The 26284-nt window shown below is 38.7% G+C and overlaps 1 protein-coding gene across 1 annotated transcript in view; it reads right to left on the bottom strand.

Annotated features, from left to right (window-relative positions):
- cspg4 (chondroitin sulfate proteoglycan 4) overlaps nt 1-26284 on the bottom strand; it is a gene marked incomplete at its 5' end in the record, with an annotated part of 166650 nt that overhangs the window by 113675 nt on the left and 26691 nt on the right. The window lies entirely within an intron of this gene.

A 26284-nucleotide genomic window follows, 5' to 3' on the forward strand; every position in this document is an offset into this window, starting at 1 on the left:
GAAAAATAAACAATTAGAAGACTGATATCATGTCATCGTCCACTGGGCTTAACAAACAGGGATGAGTCATTTCAAGTGTGTGTTTGTGTGTGACTGGATAGACTTCCTGTTTTCCATTGGTGGAAAATCAGTAATCGCTTGAGAGCTGTATCTAGAAAACTGGTGGGACTTTTTTTTGCTTCGGTAGTTTTCTCACAGATTAAGATTTCACATACAAATGTAAAAAGTACAGAAACTATGATGCAAACGTGAAATATAGGAATATTCGTTGCACCAGTATGTGCTATGCAGTCTGATTTTTGGGGGTCTCTCAAACAGGAAAAAAGGGTTCTGCAAAGTCCACAATGTGCAGTTTGTGTAGCTCTTGTACAATCTGTTTTTGCCATGTAGAGTTTGTAATCCAACAACCCATCATTTTGGTAGTAAGTCTCAGCCTGCGGTATATCTTTGATAGTTAAGAGCTACAGACTCCACAGCCTGCGATCAATTGGCATGGTGTCCCTTCAACTACCTCTGCTTCTTAAATTGAGGAGTCTAATGAAACCAACATCTAAAACCAGGTCTATTTACTTGTAAGTATACTTAAAAGTATACTGCTGTTCTTAAATGCATGATTATGACCAAATGAAGGAGAAAAGCTGTTGACAAGTGGCGCCACCAGCCTGGTCTGCATCGCTATTTATCCCAGCATGCTTTGCACAGCGCAGCAGCCGCTTGCTTATTCAAGCACCTCCTTCGGGGCAAAATATGAAATCAAATAAATCAGGAATCAGTGGAACATCCCTGTTTCTACCTTTCTCCTGGGTTTATTTATTTGTTAGTTATTGCAGTTACTCTTCCCTCTAGTAGTTATAATTGACGATAGTTATAAGGAGACTGGTAAGAACTGTGGTAACCTACCACCACAAATACAGTCGACAAGAGGGTAAATATTTTTAAAGGCAAACTCAAGACCTACCTTTTTAGTCTTGCTTTTAACTAAGTTTTATTTTTATTCTTAATAGTTTTATTTATTTATTTCTTTATTTATTATCTATTTCAAATTTAGTCACTTTTATTCTACTTTATTTATTTATGTACTTATTTATTTATTTTAAGTCTAGCATCTTAAGTCATTTTAATGGTTTAATATTTTAGTCTTTTATTATCTTAGAAATGTATTTTACTTTGGTGATTTTAATTTCCTGTTTTGAGTTTAAACATCTTCAAGATATCATGAGAGCCTTTCCTCAGTTCGTTCAGCAACTTATTTTTTATTTTTCAATTTTTTTATTTTTATTGTTTTTATTACTATTGTTGCATATTGTGTTCTTAACCTTAGGATTATGGGGTGGGTTTGGGGTCGGGCTGGGAGGTGGGATCTTTTTCTTAATTTGTCCTATTTTGAAGTTGTTTTTATGTACAGCACTTTGTGTTACAATGTCATTGTATGAAAAGCGCTTTATAAATAAAGTCTGATTGATTGATTGATTGATTGATTGATTGATTGATTGATTGATTGATTGAAACTACCTGTGTGTGAACTTTTAAGTTTTGATAACTTGGACTATTTCCAACCTCTCCAGCTCTACTCACCTCCAAATATGGTCACTTCTGGCTCCTGAAAACCAACATGGCGATGGCTGGAATGCCAGACTTGTTGCTTCAGATAAGAAACCATTGGGTGGTGTCATGGTGGTCTGTACAGTCCATGGTGAACATAGACTTACTGAATGCTTGTCCTGCTTTAACCTGCCTGTCTGTTGTGTAATAAAGTCTATTCTTGAGAAATTTAAAGAAAGTAAAGTTTTTACCCAATACTTTCTCCACCACTGCCTGCCTCTGTGACACGCATTCATGCAGGCACATGCACCTGTGCCCTCAGGGTTCTTCAGCCCTACAAAATTGTGGTAGGACCCCTCTGCAGTGCATCTCCTCTACCTGTGACAGCAGCACCTGAGCTGACCTGCAGTTACAACACCATCGGCTTATTATTCATGCCAGGAGGTGAAACTGAGGCTACATCTTTTGGACTTATGAAACAGGTAGCTATGACAGATAAATCCATTTGCATTAAGATGCTCGCAAAGAGTGGATAACTACCGATCCCCCTTAAGGACAGTCTGATGTTTTGAATGAGATTCTGATATTCAATGTCGGGGCGTCTGCATTTCAGTCCTCGTGCGAAAAGAATAAGAACAAACTCCCAGAGATATGTCGGGGAATTATGCTTGAGAGGTGTTCAGAGAGACACAAAATATTCGGGGCTATAAGCTGGAGAGAAACCGAGAGTGAAAGGCAGAGAGACACAAAGAGACAGAGGGAATAAGAGGACGTATGAGGGCAGGCAGAGCTGGCAGACGGAGCATAACAAGTATCTCAGGAGGAGCAGCTCACGTCTCTGAACTGCTCTGATATTAGGAAGTGAAACGCTGGTTTGATAATTACAGCTGCTGGGATGTAAAATCCATTTGGGTCTGCCTCGGCTCATTAAGGATGAAAACAATGAGAGAGGAGATTGAATGTTAAACATACTGTATTTTTTATATGTGGAGTCTAAAACACATAAATGTATTGCACTGAAGAGCTCTGCTAATCTTGAAGAAAACGTTTAGGGATTTATTTCAGTTTAATATTAAAAGGAGCAATTTTTGGATCTGATATTCTGAACGCTCAATAATTTATAGTACATGCTTTAAAGTTCAGATATGAAAGTATTAATGTTGTCTGCAGTCGTCATTACACAGGATGACACCATAAAAACAGACTGACTCAATTTATTCTAAAACAGATTACAAGACATATCTATTAATGTTCGGTTAAAAGTAAACATGGTACAAATAGTGAAATTGAATTCATATGCATTGAAACCTAATTAATGGGCAGATTTGAGTTTTTGCCAGAGGTTAAAAATGTAGCTGAAATAGTCCATGCAAAAACTTTATCTAATTTTGACTTTTCAAAACATTTTTTTTCCCCCCACAAGTATCGATTTGAGCTCCAAACCTGATAGCACGTTTAAGGAGTAAAAACATGAATAGAATAAGTCTGTAGTTCTAGTTAAAGATATGAAAATCTAAGGATAGTTATACTTGATTATTACCCAGCTTCCTCGCTAATTACAAGGCTTTGTTAAACACTTGAATCTGATTGGTCAAAACCCCAGAACAATTGTGAATAGTTCTCAACAACACTAGGAATGAATCAATCAATCAATCAATCAATCAATCAATCAATCAATCAATCAATCAATCAATCAATCAATCAGACTTTATTTGTAAAGCACTTTTCATACAATGATATTCTAACACAAAGTGCTATACATAAAAACAATAAAAAAGAACACATTAAAAATATTTAAAAAAATAAAAGACCCCCCCATCCCAACCCCAGCCCGACCCCAAACCCACCCCACAATCGATATGTGTGGTTAAGAATGTGATATATGCAAAAATAATAATGATAATGCTAAAAATAAAAGAAACAAATAAAAGAAAAACTAAAAAAAGTAGTTGTTGAACGATATCCTGATGATACATCATATGAGATAGTCAAAGTGATATCCTGGCACATGTCACCTCTGCCTGTTCACCAGGCAGCAGGACAGGTGAGCACTTCTTTAAGTTGCTGAATGCTATAAAGTACCTTCAACTGACAGCGGTATTAATGATTGCATCGGTGTTAAAAGTTGTGACATTTATTCCTGCAGATGTAACATTCGTCTTGTCTAACACTACCTCCAATAGAAGGATTCAGTTTAATGTGAATCACAACATAAAAGAGGCATCAAACCATCTTTAGATTTATGTTTCATCAACTTGATTTTAGTTGGTAGCTGGGTCATACTCAGGATAATGTATGGTGAGTAGGTAGTTATGCAACTTGGAATCCAGGCAGGGTGAGTAGGACACAGAGGGGTCTCTTGTCAATCTGTTGGGATTCTAATTTGCATAACCAGAACCTCACTACATATATACTATATTATACCTCACTTGGCTCAACTTTGCTCTTATTGAGGAGAAATTCCAAGAAGATACAGAGTTCTGAAGAATCCTTTCACTTCAGGATGAATAGACCAGGTATTGTACAGAAAAACTGCACAACAATGTTACAACCCACATGGTAGGAAGCATTTTATATGAATAGGTTAAAGGTTGCTCATAAGATTTCAAAGTACAGTTTAAGCCACTGATGATCTTTTTCTGCTCTTTTAGAAGTGTGTTTCATACTGTAAGTTTTGTTTTTACACTACCACCTCCTTGTCATTTAGCAGCTCTAGCACATAAGCAGGGAATTTCCCTCCGTGCTAATTAAGTGTTATGGAGTCTGGACTGCTGCTGCTTCTGCTAACTGTTGCCTTGGGGACGTTTCTGTAAGTACAGTGTTGTTGTTTTTTACTTAAAGATGTCAGAGAAAGAGCTAGAATAAGTAACATCAGTTTATTTATTTAAACATTTTTGAACAATTATTAACTAGCAGAGCTGTCAGCCAGTTGCTGGCATGACTAAGCATTTTTTTTTAAAATCTCATTAATGCCTGTCATTGCTTATTTCTGTATGCAATGCATGCTTTGTTTCAGTTTTTCAAGTTTCTTTGTTGTTGCAGTTTTGCAATGGACTTAAAACTGTTAACTAGATGTCACACTGTAAATAGCAACTTACTGCAAGGACAGAACAGAATTGCTCACTTTAAATATGCATGTATTCAGATCTCCACGGCTGTCTGCTGTTTCAGGAGGAAGAGAATAAAGCAGGGATGGTCCAAATTCCCCTTCAGGGCACATCTTGACCTCAGAGCTCTTCTGACACTTCGTGTGAAACACATTTTCAGAGCCAACCATTTTTTAAAGGGGGAGCTGTTGCTCAAAGCTCAATGCTTGCCCATCTTACAATCAGCTGAACACCAGGCCACATTGGGGACCAGTAGTGGTCTGCTGAGAGACAGCTTGTCACAGCACAGCTCATGGGAGCTCACAGACCTCATTTGCAATCAGACTGTCAGGAGTTTAAGCACTTAACCTGATGGAGATGGTTCAACAGCTCGCCTTTGGCTTCTCCCCCTCTTGCTTTCCTCACCCCCTCTCTTTCACCTTGTCAAAGCTGCAGGCGTGCCAATTTCATTTGTTCCCCTCTCTTACAATAATAGTAATTGTTTTAATCTCCAGGGCTCACTGTTTCCATTAGTTATCACTATTTGCATGATAATAAAACGGACAGCCACTCTACCAAATCAGACTGATTTCTCTGAAATGACTTTTTAGTATTCTGAAAAGAGTTAGGATTATGAAAAGGTTGGGCAGTGTCACTTTAATGGAGTATATGTGCAACACAAGATTCACACCCTCATGGCATTTCAGAGCCAACATACAAATCTTTGTCGCTTTCAGAAATGCTAAACTAGCCTTCTGACAACTGTGACATTTTCTAAACTTTCACAAAACATGTTTCACATAGAATATCACAAAATGGATCTGTAGATGTAGGGCAAGCTGCAAAGAAAAGCAGTTTCATGTAGCGGTCTCAGACAAAATGGCATCTTGCCCTTATCCCAAGTTACCATTTAAAATACACAAAGACTATTCCATGCTGCTATAATAGCCTGCTCAATATACTTTATCCCTTATACCTAAATGCAGCAATACAAAAACAAACCGCTTCAGTCCAGCTCCCAGATTCTTGTGTTCTTGTGATGATGATCCTTAGCCTACCCTGTGGGAAATCAGGAAGCTGTGGAGGGGTTATGTTGTGGATGGCAAGCGGAAACAAACCTCCTTGAGGAGAATTGGATAAAGAAAGGGGTCTTATGACTGGCAAGTTCGGCTTTAAAGCCCTGGTAGATGTTTCCCTCCACAAGACCAAAGTTATTTGCATTTACTGTCGATGCGATTTAAGTTATCACGGTAGAAGGTCAAGTCTCAAATACTACTGGCTCGGCAAGCTCATAGCTGATACAAACAGCCCATCTGTTGCAAACTCTCCAGTGGGGGCTTTGTTTTCCCCCCATGTGAGCTGAGACACAATTACACTGTGAGAAATGATTTGCTTTAGGTGTGAAACATCCCAGGGAATGATCTTTGAGTGAAGGAAAATGTAACTGACCAGTGTGCTTGTTGTACAATGTGTCTGTTGATGCATGAGATTTATCATTTTGTCTTGAGCTTCTAAAAGGAATTTAGAAGAGATAAAAAATTGTGTGATTAATTTGCAATTCATCCTGAGTTATCTGTTGGACAATCATGTGACCAATCATGATTAAAAAAATGTTTGACAGCCTTAATTTTTAATAAAACTACTGCTTCTTTTTAAAATCACCTGAATAAATACTGACTGATTTATTTAGCCAAATTAATTCACTGTGTAGTGTTCACAATATTGGAACAACGTACACACTGACACTCCGTTAGGGTGAAGCCTGAGTGACAGCAGGCATCTGCTTAGCTGAAGTGTCCTTGACAGAAAATAACTGATTCCTGTTTACTCTCCAGGCAGGCGCAGAGTTTGACCTTTGACCTCCACGTGAAAGTTAAAACAACATTTCTGATGTGGGTAAATACTGTAAACAAATAGATGGACCAAGGAACAATAAACCAATAAACCGGAAAAAAAAACAAGTCAACATTCGTCCTGAAGTGAACCTTCTCCCGACTGGCAGTGACATTCACATTTAGCAATGTATGCAGAGACAGCGGAGACGCTGCAGCCGAACAGAATCACACTGAAACAGATCCACTGTGACATGCAAATGAATATGTAAATGACACATTTTCCAGTCTCACATCCACTCAGCTGAATTAAATATCTGGTCCCAAAGCATGACAAGTGACTTTTTGCTACATAGAACTGGGACTTTCTGCAAAGAAATGCACTAGTTAGAACAGCTGTTTCCATGAATCACAACATTTATTGTTTTGTTAAAGTGGAAAACACAAAACCTCTAGATTCTTTAGCTGATTTAGATCTTTGGTTGGCTGGTAAAATGGTTTAAAAGAGGTATTTGGGTTTGTTTTTGAAGGAATACAATAATGATTGCTAATGATAAGGCAAGGCAAGGCAGCTTTATTTGTATAGCGCATTTCATACACGAGGGCAACTCAATGTGCTATACATTAAAAGCATTGGAAACATTCAGACATGCATAAAATAACATAATTACAATGGAAAATATAATAAAACAGAAAAAAAGGAAAATTAGAAATATATATATATATATATATAATTTTAATTTAAAGTGAGTTCAAATGAGCTAAGATAGGAAGGCAGTGGCAAATAAAAAGGTCTTGAAGAGGTGTGAGTTGGAGTGGACCTACAGCTTTCAGGGACTGTGTTCCAGATATGTGGTGCATAATGACTAAACGCTGCTTCACCATGTTTCGTTCTGACTCTTGGGACTGAAAGCAGACCAGTACCTGATGACCTCAGAGGTCGAGTTGGTTCATAAAGTAGTAGCAGATCAGCAATGTATTTTGGGACTAAACCATTCAGTGCTTTATAAACCATCAGCAGGATTTCAAAGTCTATTCTCTGACAGACAGGAAGCCAGTGTAGAGATCTAAGAACTGGAGTGATCTGGTCTACTTTTTTGGTCCTTGTTAGGACTCGAGCAGCAGCATTCTGTATGAGCCGCAGCCGTCTGATGGACTTTTTAGGGAGTCCTGCAAAGACCCTGTTACAGTAGTCTAATCATAATTTCAAATGTTGGGACAAATGGCCGTCAAAATCAAGGAAATTGATTTTGAATATATACTTCAAATTTCAGTGTCTAATGCACATAGGAATAAGACGGGATTTGCAATTTCACTGACATGACAGGTGGTTTCAAAAGCAGAAATGGCCCGTAAGGCATATCCCTCCTGTAGCTCATGTAAACATCATTAAGCTGTTTCATGGTAAGGGGATTAGCCGAGTATTTCATTGATATCTCTGTGTTCTGTTATAGACAAAATGTCACAAAAAAGACCTTGGCTGACTCAGAAATGTTTCTCTTTTTTCTCATTTAAAGATGCCACTAGACATTCTGGAGAAAAGGCTCCTGTAAAATAGAGGTAAGACGCCACCAGCCCTTCAGTATTGTGGGTTTGTTGTGAGTCAGTCGGTAATCACTGAAACAGATTGCACTTTTCTTTCACAGCTCAAAGAGACTGAAAGAACAAGCGAGAAACTGGAGCTGCCGTCTCTTAGTCTCAAGGAGATTGTCCTTCTGAGTCAAAGCCTGATTGTAGTCAGAAAAAACAACTGTGTGAACAACAATAACATGCTGCATCTCCATATTCAGCTCTGCAGAAAAATACAGGCAAACAATTTAAAACAAATTGCCGTCATAGCATTTCCATCCTAAATGTGCATTTACTTAAAAAAGGGCCTTGGTATCTTACTTTAGTTTAATAGGATTCATAAATATATGAATAAAAGTACAACCAGAGTGAAGGATAAACTGTTTGTGAAATTTTGGCATGAGGGACCAACACTCAATTATTAATATCTTTCAACGTTCAAAGTCAGCAGGAGATCCTCACACAAGAATTTGAGCTTTTTATTTTCTATTTCAATTAGTGGACGCTTTTGTCAAGAGTGACGTACATCTTACAGTAAGTATAACACAAGCAAGGATCTAGACAGGAGAACAAAACATGAGTAAGAGCCACAAAATGGCTTCAAGTCCATTCAGACACAGGTGCCAGCAGGCAGTGCACAGAGGCAAAGCACACAGTGAATGGAGGCACTGTGAATGCTTTTGTTTTTCATTATAAAAAGTAAGGAAATAGATGTGTGAAGGATTTTTCTATTTCCAATCAAAGAAAATGTCGTGCATAGAAAAGCTACAGCAGTCTGTTTCAACAAAGGCAAAATAGTTAATTTAAACATGAGTCATCAGGTTTTCGTGTAACAGGGTGGCTCCTCAGATTTCAAGGGGGGGAGCCATGCCGCCCCTTACTTTGCCCCATGGTGTACATGCTGCTTTTATCTACGGCATATACCGGATTGTTTTGTGCCATAAAGATTTCCTATTCATGATTATCACTGTGACCTAATGTGCAGTTTCTAAGAAGTGTAGGAGTCTGCTGTGAACAATGTCAGAAAAACTCAACTCAGTGAAATGATTATGTAAAGGCTAATTACTTTAGATATCTGCACAAGTCACAGAATCCATTAGAATAGACATGGTTTCACTTTATTTTACCACTTCCATGTTTATTTTGCAAAACTAACTTAGACATACATTTATTTGTTCCAATTTGATCAAACATTCTGCACAGTATGGCAGGGATTTAATCGTCTTAAACTACTGTGTATTTTAAATTCCAAGAATCATGCATTACTCCAAACCTCAAATTTCACACATCATTGTAACTGTGATACGACATCAGCATCACAGACGCTGCTGCTGTTCTGAATCTCCCTTTTATCTGCATGTATTCAACCTTAAGCTGACCATCTTTTCCTCTGTTTGCTGCCATCCTTCTGGTACAGTATAAACAGTAACATAAACAGCTTTCAACTGTGAGAAGTAATCCCTCAGTGCTAACTAAAATTGGGTTTGTTGCTTTGTGTGTGTTTTTTTTCTATTGTGTTGAGAGTTTTTTACATCAGTGCACACAATATGTTACGCTCTACTTCCTGTCAATCACCTGATACCCACAGGAAGCAGTGAAAGTCTCTGTAAGCATGTGGACTTTACACACTTTATTAACACACTCGTGTTCTTATCTGGGACACTGCTGTGAGCTCGGGCTGCTGTGGATTTCAAACTAGGTTTCAGATTATCAAGTTTTTTTATCAGTACATCTAAATGAGGAAATGTTAAAATGTATATTTGCTTGCATTTCGCAAGTTAAATCCTGAATATATAGGTCTGCACTTAAGATCTTAAAATCCAACTGTAATTGGTCAGTCAGGTCACCAATTCTGACTTCTTCTTTTTTGTGATCAATTTTTTATTGTAATTTATTTTATTATTTTTTTCATAAAAAACCTCTGAAATCAGAATATTTAACTGTTACAGTTGTCTGTGTTTCTTTTACCAGACATATTTCGGGTATTCAATGTCTAAGGGACAAAATGACACATTTCATGCTCCTGTGAGGAGTTTAAAGTAGGATATGAAAAAAATATAATAAATAAAAAACAAAATGAATATTAATGTCCCTATATAATACAAATAAAAAAAATAGGACTATCAGAAAATGTTAAAAGTTTCTATTTTCTTAATCCTGATGCCTAATACCACTGACACAGGGTGGGTGTTGGATATAAAAGTTTCCAGAATGCTGCAAAAACAGCCTCTTTCATTTTCCACAGCAAAACTTCTCAGTTTGTTGTATTTGACAATCAAAAGGAACCAGGATGGGTTATTTTGTAAGAGAATACATCATAATGTAGGACAAAATCAGCTGCAAAAGAAGCGTTACCAATTTGTCCACAGAGGGCGCCAAAATCAACACAAACTAAGTTCCAAACAGGAGCCTCATTTCTGCCATTTTCAAACATAAATCAGGAGTTTAAACCAGGGGTCCCCAATCTCTGCAAAGCGGACGTTACCGGGCTGTGAATCATTTCGTACCGGGCTACAAATTTTTTTTTGATCAGTCTGCAAGGTATTTTATTTTGAAAAAGACCAGATCCTCTGTCCATCACATCCGTCTGTGCATCTTGACTGTCACTGTGCTTGACACATGTCAGACACTGTCACAGCTGTGATGCTAGAAAAATTAAGCCAACCAGTTAATTAAAATTAGTAACAAACAGATGTCTCAGGAGAGCTGCTTTGAAAGAGGGAAAGACCCAATGATGAGTCAGCAGAAGAGCTTAACACTTCCAAGATAAAGAAAGCTGCATTAGTAGGAAACAGGAGTTCTACTAAAAACACAGACTTATTGCGGCACTAAAAGTATGTTTGAGACAACTTCAACTCTGCCGATGTTCTGGATTAAAATCAAAGCAGAAAATCCAGAGATCACCACAAAAGTACTAATAACCCTGCTTCCATTTCTAACAGCCTACCTTTGTGAAGCAGGGTTTTCTGCAGTGACAGCAACCAATATAAAATCATGGAGTGGACTGGACATAAGGAGCACACTTCAAGTGTCACTATCTTCAATCACCCCTAGATGGGACTGTGATGTTGCAGGGAAACATGCTCAGAGCTCCCACTGGTTATGGTGAGATGTATTTATTATGCACTTATGTTTTTATTTTTTATTTCAAATCTTTATTCCGGTCATTTTATACCCCCATCCTTCCGCTGTTGAAAAAAGGTTGGAGACTGCGGCATTAAACATTGTTGTATGCAATCCTATGTTTAAACAATGAATTTAAGTAGACAACACTTTAATATAAATTACTTTTCTCTGTCAATCATATAAAAGGCACACTTTGATGAACTGCAGTGAGGGCACGGTAGCATTTTGTTGCACATGCACTTTAAATGTTGCAATGCCATAGGTTGAGTCCCTACGGGAGCCACCTATGGACCTACAGAAATGCCAAAGCTAATATAAAGAAAGCTGGAAGTAATAACAGAGAAATGTATGTTAACATTTACAGTGTACCTCAGGATATTGTGACTTTGGCTCCTGTAGTTATTTTTGCTCAGCCTGCAGCTGCACTACCAACAATGAGAGGCAGTCTGACTTTTGGGACACACAGACGGTTGATTTGAGGTTTGTCACACTTGAATGAGCTTTATTTCCTTGTTCCACATCGTGTGTCATGCTGCCTCAGTACACACAGTGGTGGCAATGTGGTGTCTACTGTCCATTGTGAGTCAGATATTGTCCTTTTGAACCGTACGTGAGAACCTGTTTGCCCCGTCTGCTGTTATGCACCAATGTCCATGTACCATCATGCATATTATAACTCAGGTATTTTCATATTTATATGTAAAATATAACAATATTTCTCATTTTCTCCAGGAAATGCAATGGACTTGCAAGCCAAACCAATTTTCTGTTTGTGGTAAGTGAAATCAGCTCAGAAAGGAGCTGCAACAAAAGATATTTTCGTCTTTGACTAAATGATTCATCATGTAAATAGCAAGAAGATGTATCTATAAAACAACAATACATTGTTAAGAATAGTCATTACAACAAAAATCTTGAGATTTTTCTCTTGTCACACCAATGGTTCAGGTTCCCACAAAAAAATCTTTGAAAAAATGGAAAAACAGGAAGTCCTCACATCAAGGAAAGTGTACAAAGGCCTTTTTTCTCCTCTGGGAATCCCTGTGGCACATGTTCTGCAAACAGTTCAAATCTTTAGGACCGGTGATGCCGTGTTGACTCTCTTGCAATAAGTTGTCATCTATCCATCTCTCTATCCATCCATCCATCCATCCATCCGTCTATCCGTCTATCTATCCATCTATCCATCCATCCATCTATGCATCCATCCATGCATCTATCCATCCATCTATGTATCCATCCATGCATCTATCCATCAATCTATGTATCCATCTATCTATGTATCTATGTATCCATCTATCTATGTATCTATATATCCATCTATCTATGTATCTATGTATCTATATATCCATCTATCTATGTATCTATGTATCTATATATCCATCTATCTATCTATCTATCTATCTATCTATCTATCTATCTATCTATCTATCTATCTATCTATCTATCTATCTATCTATCTATCTAACAAACAGCCACACCTATCTATGGTGTGACTGTTTATTATCTAACTAGTATTCTTTCATTCTGGCAGTGAGCCCATTTTTCTATAGACTATCTTTTTTAGTGACATTTCATCTTCTGTATATCATTTTTAGCTGGCTGGCTAATTATTAAGTATTTAGCTATTTAACTGTCTGTGTGTCTGTCTGTCTGTCTGTCTGTCTGATTCAGACTGACATAATTTCCTTGAAAAAAAAAAGAATGGACAACAAGATAATCAAATTTTATGTCACATTCACTTTTATACTAACAACAAAGACAAGCTAATTTATGAATACTTGAGTGGAAAGTGTCAAATTTATACAGCACAGACAAACTACATATCAGACTTTAGTTAAGCCAGCACCGTTTTAATTAGGGACGCATAACAAATGTATATATGAACCAATGACTTATCGGCCCTATAAGAGGAACATTGTATTATGAGTCATCATTCTGATTATGCAATTTAACCAATAAATACAACCTTTACAAGTAGTAATGGCAAGTGCCACAGTGTTCACTTGCATGCCAGTGCTTGCCTTGCAAGATATTCAATATGTATATAAATATATATTTTTCTGTATCGACCATCAGGTGCAGATGTTATCGTATCGGCTCAAAGAAACCCATTTCCTGCATCCCTAGTTTTGATGATTAAATGTACTGTTTTCTTACAGTCAATACAGGAACTTCATCAAGACATCAACTGAGGTAATTAACCTAGCTGACAAACCACAACTTGTCCCTGGAATGGTTGGTTAATACTGATCTGTTGTCAAAATGCTGCTGCTGAATGTGGACTGAAGTCAATGTACGGTACCTAGCTCCTCTTTAATCAGAGTCTATGTGGAGGTTAAGGGGAGCCAGAGAGATATAAGACCGGGCAGGACAGTACTGTAAAGGAGACCAGAGCAGGAGTGATGTACCTGAGGCCTCGGGGAGAGAGATGGTCAGAATGTTAGTGGGAGATTGAGAAAGCAGAGTAGACACGGAGCCAGAGGAAACCAATTAGAGCCGTGATGGGCACTTAAATCAGGCTGTTATTCAATACTGCACTGTCTGTGTGGGAGTATTACAATTCCCTGAAGCTTGATGGAGTATTCCTCGTCCCTGGTCGACAACGGCTTTAAAGGGGATAATAGTGATTTTTAGCTTTGTGTGTTGCTCTCACGCTCTGAGAAAACTGTCTGCATTAGTGAGTATTTTCAGCAGCCTCTTACAGCAACAAACAAGAACAAAGCTGGTCCTGCCTTCTAAGCTGTGCTGTGACACCTTCTGTATATATCCTCACTGTACAACACCTTTTTTTTCCCAAGATAAGCTGTATAATATTTAATTTTTTGGATTGTGAAGTGCTTTCTTTTTTGTATGTAGTCTTGTGATACAATAATGGTCGTCATATTATCAGGATTTAAGCACAAATGTGGGGTACTTACACCTACAAACATTTTCAATTGACAAGCTCAGAAACATGTAGCTTTATTATTCAGTTCTTTGGCTAATTAAGACAAAAGCTGTATTAAATACTTGATTCTGATTGGTCAAAATTCTTTAACAACAGTGATTAGTTCTCAACAGCAAAAGCGATGACAGAGAGCAACACAACACGCTCATGTGGAGGTCCTGCTTACCCTGTCTGGATCCTGATTTGCTTAACCACTCATTCACGATACATCATCCCTCACATAATTTCACTTTATAGAAAACATTAGCATATTTCTGAATCTGGAAAACACAAGCCAAAAGTGCTTGTCTGCTTTATGACCAAAACAATGAGCTAAAAGGGGCTGAAAGGCTGGAACTACAGACTTCTCTTTTTGGAGAAAGAGTTTGTTCCAAGTACAGGTACAAATTTATACATGAAAAATCTTTCACATGCACAAAGTCTGTCAACGCTGTAAACATACAGGCTTATTTGTTTACTTCTACAGCAACAGTAGGTTCATCTAGTGTGGAAGGACGTTTTCTTTTCAATGAGTGGGAGAGGATTAAATCCCTGTTTCCACTTACTCATTAGAAGCATTCTTGAGTTAGCTACTCAAAACACAACATATAAACCCAAGCTTATATGTTTTAACTCTTGAGCAGAATTATTATGATTATGATTTGTCCCAGAGACAAGCCTTGGAGACAGCAGTGTTTTACTTTAATTTTTAAAGCTTCTGTGAAGAGTTCAAGCTGGTAATGAAACAGACTCAAATCAATATTGATGCCTCAACATGACTGGAAAAAATCAAACCAGACCATCAGCAACAAGACTGAATTTTTATTTATAACTTTTAATGATTGCGACCACTACAGGAGGTTTGGTGTAGATAATACAATTTACAAGTTGCCTGTCTGGACATGTACAGAAAATTATCCACAAACATACATACAGCTTTGTCCACAGGGGAGGTGCCAAAACAACATTAACTGAAAGTTCCTCACAGGGGCTTTAAGTTATAACCATCAATAGCTATTCAAAATGACTAGATATATATCCTAAGTATTCTATGGAAAATGGAGCAACATCAGGCCAAATATGCCACAAAGCTATATACCATGTATTTTTTAAAAACAGTCATGAGACCAATTCATTGAAAAATGAACAATCTGATTTTTAAAGCTCCTGTGAAGAACTGAATAGTTTGTGATGATTCTGTTGACATAATTGTGCCTCTTATGTCTTTAACTGATTTTGTCCTATACATGTTGAAGTCATTTCTGAATAAAATCCTATTCTGCTTTATTTTAACACTCCAAATATTACTCAACAGTCTTTGTAGGGATAACTGTAAATTGAAGCTGTGCAGTTCATTTCTTTGACTGACACCCAACCCCCACTAGAGGTTTCAGAATTTAAGAATACCTCTAGAGAAAAATCAATCTTTATGTTGATGATCTCATTTGCATTTTTAGGCTTTAAATAGACATCAGCTTTAATTTTAGACTGTTTCATAACAATCTAAAAACTACTCACAAGAGCTTTAAATAAAGTAATGATCCTATTATTTGATAAGTTTGAACTGCAGACTCATTTCGTAAGCCATAAAAGTACACACATGTAGATATTTCTGTGAATAGACTACAGTGTTCTGTGTGATCTGACACCATCTACATCTTTTGTTGTTACCCTCATAATATTTTATGAATTCACTGAGATCTGATAATGAAGTGAGATAACATTTTCTTTATTGCTCCCCGCAGGAAGATTTTCTTGTCATACAAAATAAAAGCACCCACACATACCCAGAGCTAAACACAACAACAAATGTGATCTGCTGGAAAGCCAACAAATTAACTGCCTTCTCTTGTTATCCATTCATTACAGAAAGAGTGTCAGTGGAGGAGTTTTAGTCCACAAAATGTGCAATGTCGGAAGGAGTCTTTCATTTTAAAGATAGGTGTTTCTTTCTGGCAATAAAAGCTGATGAGACCGTCCAATCCAAACGACAACCTAGAGTACTTTAAAGGTGTTTCTTCCTTTTACTAAGCAACCATGGAATAATTATTTAACTACATGTTAACTGAGATAATGAAAACCTCTAAACGAGATGCAAGCTCTGCAAATCTCCCTGCTAACAGAATAAACTCTGTGATATGTAGCACTTGTAATTACCTCCAACGCTGATTTTCCCATTGATTACAGCACCGTGCCCTCAAGATAATACGTCTAATCCAAATCCAAGCTGATATCAGCTTTAATATTTACCACCATTAAAGCTGATGCACCCAATTAAACGTGTGCAACGTTGGGTCTTTGTTTGTTCTAGTGGCACTTAAATCCCTCTCCACAAACACAGATACACATGCACCCCTCCCTTCCCTTCCCCTCACCTCTAGAGATCCAGCAGAATTATTGAGTGTAAATAACAAGGTATAAAGAGGGAAAGCTTAACGTCCAATCATCTAAGATCTGGGGAGGGGTTGGGGGTGATGGAATGAAATGGACAAATCTTCAGGATGGAGCACAGCCAGCGTCAGTTTTTATGCTTTGGTGACTTGTGTTTGTGGATCTGCCACACACACGACCCCGTCAAATTGATCCGGTAGGGGAGCCAAAACAGGAAGACGCAGGGGGCTATTGCCCTATTTCAAAAAGACATCTTCATTTGTATTGATTTGACTGGAGAGTCTGCCAGGAGCTCTCTGTATTCTCTGTCATGCATTCTTACTGTTGTCCTCAACAGACCTGTATTCATGCACCGGGCGCTTTATTGCATGCTTAAGCGTACACTTCTCCGTGATCAGCAGTTGTGTAACCACAGAGATGGGTGCAGGAATTGTATCCGTCTTGCTGCTCATATGCACGGCGGTTGCTTTGTTAGTGGATGCCTCCTCACAGACACACAGGTACACACACACACAAATCATCTGCTACAGTTTACATGATCCAAAGCAAAAATAGCCTGTCGGGAGCAGAACACGCAGCGTGAGCCTGTACAAAGGTTCCATTGAGACATTAAGCATAAAGTGAGTTTAGCTGAATGCACACAACAAGTAGTGGTGTTCCCTTTATTCACACTGCAGCCATGTTTAATTTATCATACCTGCTGTGCAGGAACAAAAAAAGTGTCTTAAACTGTTACTCATTGATGAGCAGACCTGGAGGCCAAAATGACTGCAATAGTTCAAATCAAAAGATCAGCAGCACACCCAAAGGCAACATGGTTGAGATCAGTCCTTCCAGCTGGTATAGTATTACATTCTATGAAACCCACTGTGAGGAGCTTTCAGCTGGTTATGAAACAGACTGAGGTTAACACTGATGACTATTTATGACCTACAAAAATAGACATCAGGAAGATAACTGGTTTTCTTTCCCAACTATTTTAAATACTGCCAGGTAGGTGTTAGATAAAGGGATCGACAGTGCACCAATCCCAGAACCGATCAGCTGTCTTTCTACCACAAAAAAAGCCTCCGGGCGACAACTTCTTCAGGCTTTCAGATCAGCCGGTATGGCTTGTGTCCACAGTAAGTCACTCATTTTCTAGTTTGATTGCATTGGAGTTCACTTATAAAGCCTGCAGACAAAAAGCTGATCCATCCACTGCAGATACTGTATGTGCTGAACATGTCTGCCATAACTTCTTTTACCAAAGCCCCTTCATGTTTCCAGTTCAAGGTGGTATATTTACACCTCTGTAACACCTTCGTTCCATAATAATGCCACAGAGGTGTGATGGTGGGACATAGTTATTCATTTACTGTGCTGACATAAGAGGTGGTAACGGAAGCATTATGGAGGTGAGATGGGATCATTGTTAACCAGTAGAGCAGGCAGGGTGAAGAGCACCTTGTGTGTGTGCATAGCTGAATTTGTGTACATGTGAAACTCGAGCAATGCATTTACATCCTATGCTTCAACAACACTATAATGAAAAAGTGTTACACATAATGTAATTTTATGTTGATGCAATGGGGCAACATTGGTGTCACAAAGGAGTGGTGACAGTGGAGCTTCGCATCAGCTCTGTTGCAAACTTGCAATATGAAATCAGCGCATCTACTTAAGATGCCAGAAATTGGTTGGTGTTAGAGACATATCTAAGAAGTTGAATTAAGCTGCATATTTCTGACTGAAAGTTCCTCCCAGCAGCATCAATAAGTAATATATTCATATTTATCTCAAGACTTTAAACTCACAATTTCAGGGTGTTTTTTTTTTAGCTCAGTTGGTAAAGCAGGCGCCCCATGTAACGGGCCAACAGTCCTCATTGTAGGATTCATTCCTGGCCCTGGGATGATTATGCATATGTCATCCCTTTCCTTTCTTTCCTCTCGTCTCCTGTCTCTCTAAATCTGTCCTGTCAAATAAAGACAATAGGCCCAAAATCTAATCTACTACTCAGAACTTCAGCAACATCAGCAAACACAATTAGCACATTTTAGTTTCAGATTGTTTCAGAACAAAATAGTTAATGTGTAGTGAGCTTTGGGTAGAGGTTATCAACATCAGTCATGTATTACAGCTGACTGCAACCACCTAAGGCTCACTCATACCTTCACTTAATCATGCCTTCTGTGTGATCAGATCACAAGAGGACAGCACTAACTTAGTGTCTCCAGTGACCACCTATGATCATATCTCACTTATCTGCTTCATGTGCAAATATATGCATACTGCATAATGCACCTGTACATAATTTGATCGATAGGTCTTGGATTTTCACCCAACAGGGGGGCGGTACTATCCTCCCAGTGCTTAACAGTGCTTCGTCAGCTGAAAGACAACACAAGAAGAAGAACAGCTCCTTCAATGCTTAGCTGGAAAACAAGAGGAGACGTAGTTTTGGGCATGCTTAAAGCTTGTTGTTGCATTGCAATTCAATATAACGTTGATGGCATGCAAATAATTAAGTCAATGAGCGAGGGAGTGCCTTCTTCTTCTGATTGGTGTTTGTAGAGAGGTTGGTTCTGAATGTGGCCCAGGACACTCCCAGGCCACACATATATAGAGCCAGACGAATAAGGACAAATGCATTGAGACCACCTCTGTATGAGCCTTGAGTAACTGGTCTCCAATGTATCCTCTTTTTACTGGTACTTGTAGTTTTTTGGTGCCAAGTTCAGCTTGAACCTCAGTGAGGCTAAACTGTGATGAAAAAAGCAGCTGCTGTGGAAACGTGCTGTGATAAGAATGGTGTAGCTTAAATAAATACTGCTTCCATTTGGATAAAGCAACTTGTCACGACAAGAGCTAATCCTGCTCTGTATGGGGCTGTAATGTGGCTTCCTTGTTTTAGCATGGTTAGCCTTTGTTGAAACTGAGTATCACACTCTGTAAACTATGTTTATGAGGTAATCAATCTCAGGCTGCACTGGTGTTATGATCACACTATAATAGGGTTTACGATTCCAGCCAGTGATGACTCCAATGGTGCTGCACAGACAGATCAGACATGGTAATCCTGCAGAGTTAAGCCGTCATTATTTCCATTTTAATAGCCATTATTGTCATTGTCAAGGTTACAGCTGCAGCTCTGCTTGCTGACATTTTGTGTTTGCGAGGTGTAGATGATGCATATTCTCCCTTCACTGCACATGGTTATTGGATTCCCCGACCATATTTATGCTTTTAATCCCCTGCGACCAAAATCACCAGAGGGAATGCGCACACGTAACCAGCAATATCTGCTGCTAACAACCGAGTCCGGTGAGAATCAGTGTCATTTTACCCTCAGATACATGACGCATTACGACTGGCGGCCATGAGATAAACAACTATATCACTTTGTTTTGACTTTCTGAAAAAGAGATAAACTCCCAGTTAATTCTAAAAGGCCCGGAGTGTTGCTTTTTCTCATCACAGGAAACATAAATGTCTTTAACCGCAGAACACTTGAACTGGCAACTGACTTTGGTGGTGAGGATTTAAATTAATCACTCATCTAGCAATTGAAAGCCTATAATTTTCCTCCTTTGGGCTTCACTTTTTTGTGACCTGCAAAACTTTGTCTCTTGAGATGTGCTGATAACAGCAAGTACTCTGAATAAATGCTGTAAAAGAAATGGGCTCTGGAGCTGATAACATGTTTATAATGTAGCTCTGAAACACAACTGCACACTCTGACTGTAATTTACTTAAAGGTACAGTGTGTAGAAATGGAAATATTTAAAGATATCTATTGGTCAAGTTCCAGATTGAAACACCCCTTTGCTCACCCCTCCCATTGGTGAAGCTCCACAAGTGACTGGGGCCTTAGAGGATGAGAAGCCATTGTGATGCATGAGTATATATGACTTACTGCAGCTCAGTAATGACTGTTGTACAGGCACATCCTGCTGCATATCGCCGTAAAAGGCCTCAACGTATGCAAAAGTGCAAGGACCAGTTCAATGCTGCTTGCAGCTTTAATGTCTGTTGAAGCTGCTGCATCATCCTGATTTCTGATTACAAATAAGGGTCACCTGTGTTTATTATTGAAGTGTTGTCCTGACTATTGTTTGATAAACTAGTGTAAAAGAATATAATATGACTTCTCAGGAAAAAGGGCCAAAAATAATCTGGAGAAATATTACTTTTGTCTTCTTTTGAGCCATTAACTGGTATGTATGTGACTATCAATGTAAATATATGAATATGAAATAAAATAATGAAAGCTTAAACATCTACCTTTAGTTCATGTCACATTCAGGCCTTTATTCAAATTAGTTCAAAGGCAAAAAATAAGGCTACATGTATGTATGCTAGGTGCCAGAGTTTAGCAGTGTAAGGCCACATCCATTCATAAAGTTTCTCTCCATTTAAAAAAAAAACCCTGTTCACATTAGGTGTTTTTTAAAAATATTTCTCTGTCTGCATATCAACACATGGAAGCTGCTAAGTGTTAAGAACAGGTATTCAGTCTGTCACATCAAACACAATAACAGAACACTGTGCATGTGTACATAGCATCTCCGGCTATTGTAATCAGTGTTCCATAAACTGTGTACGTACTCTCGAATTATAAACTACTAAGCCTGATGTATTTATTCACCCATGCAGCATATGATGATGATTAGCAATCTCTCCTTACAAATATGCAATTAAACCTTACAGTATCAAGTAGAGGTACCCAAACTGGTAGCCCGCCATCATTGGGCACGAAAATACAAATAGACTTGAGTTGTCATGTGTAAGTATGCCAGCATTTCCCCAAACTCTTGTTTAAGGTGTCCACATGACAACAAAGAAACTTAGTTTTCAAAATTCTCTTACTTGGAAGGGGTTTTGAAAACCTTTACTTTCAGTGACCTAAAACTCTTTTCAGACTTAAGGCCATAAGAGATAAAAAAGCAATGTTTTCAAAAAATATCCACAAGTGTGGACAGGTCTCTGATTGATGAATACTTAATAATTCTTCAGCTTTGTTAATTCATGCAGCATTCAAACCACAGATGTATTCACAAACTAATGGCTTCCTCTTTTTCTGACCTGTTTCACAAAGTAAGCCTCTCAAATCACATCATGTTAGGTTTGCTTTATGTCATGTGAACGTATAAAAGTCTGTATAATAGGGCCAGTATGCACACAGCCAGAAGGTTGTGAGTTATTGACAGACTGGTAGATTAATCATTATGCAGTCTGGCCCTGTAACAGTCTGTTAGGATGGGGTATATGGAGATTCTTTATGGATAATCATCAATCATCAATTTCATGAATCATCCAGTTCATTCAAGCGTCACGGTTACGAGCAGCAACACTTCAGAGTGACACAGCACTGATAGCTTCATAGCAGCGCCCATATATGGTCATGTGGAGAGAATCTGTATTTCTGTTGTTTTAAAGGTGTACAGTTTCTTCAGTGAGGTACCATGTATGTTTCTTTCAGTTTAAAATGTCCTGTTTTCAGTGTGGCTCTCAGCCAATGGGCATCTGGTCGTCCAAAAGAGGCGTGTGGCTGATGAGGTCGAAGCAGATGGCGAACCAAGCGCCATGATTCAAACCAGCAAAATTTTAAAGGTGTGTGATAAAGATTGTTATTAGAAACAGCATATGTCATTTTCTACTGGGGATGCAAATGCCAGGAAAATGAAGAATTTTCTGAAAACTAAGTAAAATGCTAAATAAGCAAAGAGCTCTGGAGGCATATAAATGAACAAAATCTCCCCTTATTTCCTCCCCAAACAGATGTTTTTCTTTTTTTATGTTTACCATCCAGGTCAGGATTGATTTCACTGGCCTCTGGTGCCTGATTACAGATGCACTGCGATGCATCTGCAGTCTATACGACAACCCCGTGCCTTGATATACAGCCAAACTCAGAGATTTTTCGTGTCTTTCTGGAGTTCACTCCTGTACGTGCCAGCTCAGAGTGTTTCAACGAGCACCTGTTTTAACTTTCTCCACCAAGAAAGTGTAAATCTTCCACGCTACTGCATCCTACTCCCTGCTGCTGCGAGCAAAATGAAAGTACTTTCTGCTGTCTTTGATGTAGATGTAGAGGCCTGTGATCTTACTTAGACTAATTAATTAATGACATTCAAAGCCTTTCAGTTGTCATCCAGGCAGGTTTACTTTAAGCATAAGCAAGTCTGATGTGTAACGAACAGCAGCTCACTTTTCACTGACATTAACTGTCTGAATTTATCTCTCTCTTTCTGTCAGTCTCTTCCTTGAGAGCTAGAAGTCAAACCACAATTCATTCAGTTAGTTGTGTCTTTGTCTTTGAAACACCGATCTCCAAACCTATGAATGCAACCCTCTGCTTTAGGCAGATGGCAGTCTAACTTGAGTTTGGTTTTACTCAAGGTTTCTGCCTGTTAAAGGAAGTTTGTCCTTGCTGCTGTAACTTGCTAAATGCTGCAAAGTGCTCTTCTCATGGTGGATTAAGATGAGATCAGTAGGAGTCTTGCCTGTAATATGGGGCTGGATCTCATCCTGTCTTGATGTTGGGTCTTTGTTAATAGTATAATTATTATTATTATTCTAAGCTCCTGCACAAAAGCGCTTGGCCAAGGACGTTACACCTGGCGCCACAACCAGGTGCTGAAACGGATTGCAGAAGCCATCAATAAAGGAATCAGCAGCTGCAAGACCAGCATGATAGTTTTCGTCAAGGCAGGAGAGCAGCCCAGGGCAGCTCTCAGTAGACCAGGAGAAGCAGCTGAGGTTCACTCAAAACATCGTCAGCATGACCCTGAGACCAGATATCCTCCTGGTCTCAGAGAGCATGAAGAACGTCATCATAATGGAGCTGAAAGTGCCATGGGAGGACCACTTGGGGGAGGCCCACGAAACAAAGAGGTCAAATAGGAACACCTGGCCATTGACTGTCGGGCAAGGCTGGAAGGCAAGGTGTATGCCTATCGAGGTTGGCTGCAGGGGATTTGTGGGGCGTTCACTCCACAAAGCCCTAAGCGCACTGGGCATTACGGGAGCAGCAAGGAGCAGAGCCATCAAGAACACCACTGAAGCAGCTGAGAAGGCCTCGAGATGGCTCTGGATCCGGAGATCACAGCCATGGGGAGAAGCAAATTCTATACAAGCCTGGGTAGCCTGGGTGAGAATGTCTGATGATGAAGGACCAGAAACACTCAATGACCCCTGAACAAATCACTGATGATGTGTTCAGGTACATTGCATTGGATAGAGTAGGGTCTAGACCTGCTAGCTTTGTGAAGCTCCTTCAGAGAAATTTGTTTTGATGTGGCGCTATATAAATAAAGATTGATTGATGCTTCAAAATCTAAAAGGATTCTGGAGCGCAAGTTTGTTGAACACCTGGTACAAAATGTGTTTCCTAAGTGTCTCAATTCTATTACACAACAATTTAAAGGGAAATTACGCATAGTAGTGAAAATAAATGAGCCATTCACAAACAATTGTTAAAGCATCAAAATAAGCCTAAATATGTGATCTAAACTTGATTACAATGTACAGTTTATACTTTAAAAACAATAATAGTTGAACATTAACCTCCCTTGTCCCACTTTGCATTACTTTCACAGCCTATCAGGGGCACTTGACCCACACTTCACAGATCTCTCAGACTGTGTGAACAGCCCTGTGACTTCTCTATCTTTACTGTGGCGTGCATGTGAACAGATCAGAGCCCTCACACTGCTGCCGTGAGCGGGGCATTCTGAAGGTCCGGAGAATGGGAGGTTATTTGCAAGGGGTTGTCCGACTAAACGGAGAGCAAAAGTGGCAAGCCATATTGACCTTGTATCAGGAACATTAATGCCTGCCATGCATCTACAGAGTATGATGCATTATTAAGTCACTGTTATAGAAGAAAAAAAATTGAGCTTTTTTCAATGGATTCCCTGCATGTTATTTTTTGAAGGCTACCAGAAGAAGCCAGCCGCTTGCACTAAAATAAGGAAGCATCTTGTGAAGTTTGTTTTAGTGAAGATTTCATAAATAACTGAGTACTCAGTCTTTTAGCACATCAGCCCCACAATGTCTTTATTATCAAGATTCTGAATAGACTGTGCAAAAATACTGACTATTTTTAGGAAGGGCAGTCTGAGAGGAGAGGCAGCCTGTGCACGCTGCAGCAGCTGCTGTTTGTCCTCAGCGCCTGAGTTTAACTTCACAAGATGATCCATGTTCCTCATTTTAGTGCAGGCAGCCGGCTGCCTCTGTAATATCACCCTATCTGTTATTTTACATATAGAGTCACCACAGCCCAGAATTATGGCTTCTTTCTTACAAAACATTAAATTCATTCTCGTACATTTTCAACTTTTTTCTTGTGAATTTATGACTTAAATCTTGATGTAGGAGTTTATTCTCATAATCTTATCTGTTTTTCGCTTCAATTTTATGACTTCTTTCCCTCACGACTTAATTCTCATAAACCTACGGCTTTATTTGAGTAATATTACAACTTTATCCTTGAAACCTCCTTTTTCCATCTTTAATGTGGCTCTACTGCTCTGCTGTTATAGGATATGTTCAGTGGTAGACAGTAACAAAGTACATTTACTTTAGTACTGTACTTAAGTACATTTCTTGAGTGCCTTTACTTGAGTATTATTTTTTTCTGGGAACTTATTACTTTTACTCCATTACATTTAGAATATCGTGCATCTCCACGGTTGAGTGTGAAGCAAACACAGAGCACATTTCACTCAGATCAGGCAGTCCATGTCGAGGTGGTAATGATGGCTGTAATTCTCCACTTGAGCACCCATGGCCATATCTTCAGCCCGTGTTAGAGGTCTTTAAAATGAAGAATGACACCTGTCGTTAGAAATATTCTCCCCGTTTCCCACTCTGCCCAAACATGCAAAAATTCACAGTCCAACCAGAAAGTGTGTTAAGCTAAGTTACATTTGTTTCATTCCAGATGAACATTTTAAACTAAGTTGTCTGTGCTTGGAGTAACTTAGTTTCTGTTTTTATTCCATGGTATAGTTTTTAGAGATTTCAAGTAATGGATTCTGAATAAACATAATGCAAGCGTATGTACTTCTATGTATTCATGACTGCATTTATGTATTGTGAAAATACAACGTTTTGAGATTTTTTAAAAAGTACTTTGAATACTTAAGTAGTTTTAAGAGCAAGTACTCCAGTACTTTAAATTAAGTAATAATTTGACAGAGCAACTTTCACCTGTATTGGAGTAATATTTGACCTGTAGTATCTTTAACTCTGACTCACTACCCCTGTTCAAATCCAAACTTAAAACTCATCTGTTTCAAACTGCATTCCCTGTCTAACTTCACTGCCTCATTTTAACTTGGTGTAACTGCTCTTTTTTATTAATTTTATCACGTTGTTTTTATTTATTGTGTTTTATTCTGTCTGTTAAGTGACCTTGAGTGTCTTGAAAGGCCTTTCTAAACAAAATGTATTATTATTATTATAATTTGACTTAAGTAATGAAGCTGTGGACTTTGTCCACCACTGGATATGTTACATGCATGACATATGAAGTACAGTAACGTGTCTGGTGTGCTGCATTGACTTTACATGTTATTTATTCACGCAAATGAGTTTATTCGCGTTTGGTGTGAACGCCCCATAGAATTATTTAAACTATAACAAAAAGAAATATAGGATTTTAGATTGTATCATTTCCGGTGCCATGTCTGTCTCTGTCTCTCTGTCTCTCTCTCTCTCTCTCTCTCTCTCTCTCTCTCTCTCTCTCTCTCTCTCTCTCTCTCTCTCTCTCTCTCTCTCTCTCTCTCTCTCCCCTCTATCTATCTCTCTCTCTCTCTCTC

This window comes from Notolabrus celidotus, chromosome 6 (genome assembly GCF_009762535.1).
Source record: "Notolabrus celidotus isolate fNotCel1 chromosome 6, fNotCel1.pri, whole genome shotgun sequence".
NCBI classification, from domain to species: domain Eukaryota; kingdom Metazoa; phylum Chordata; class Actinopteri; order Labriformes; family Labridae; genus Notolabrus; species Notolabrus celidotus.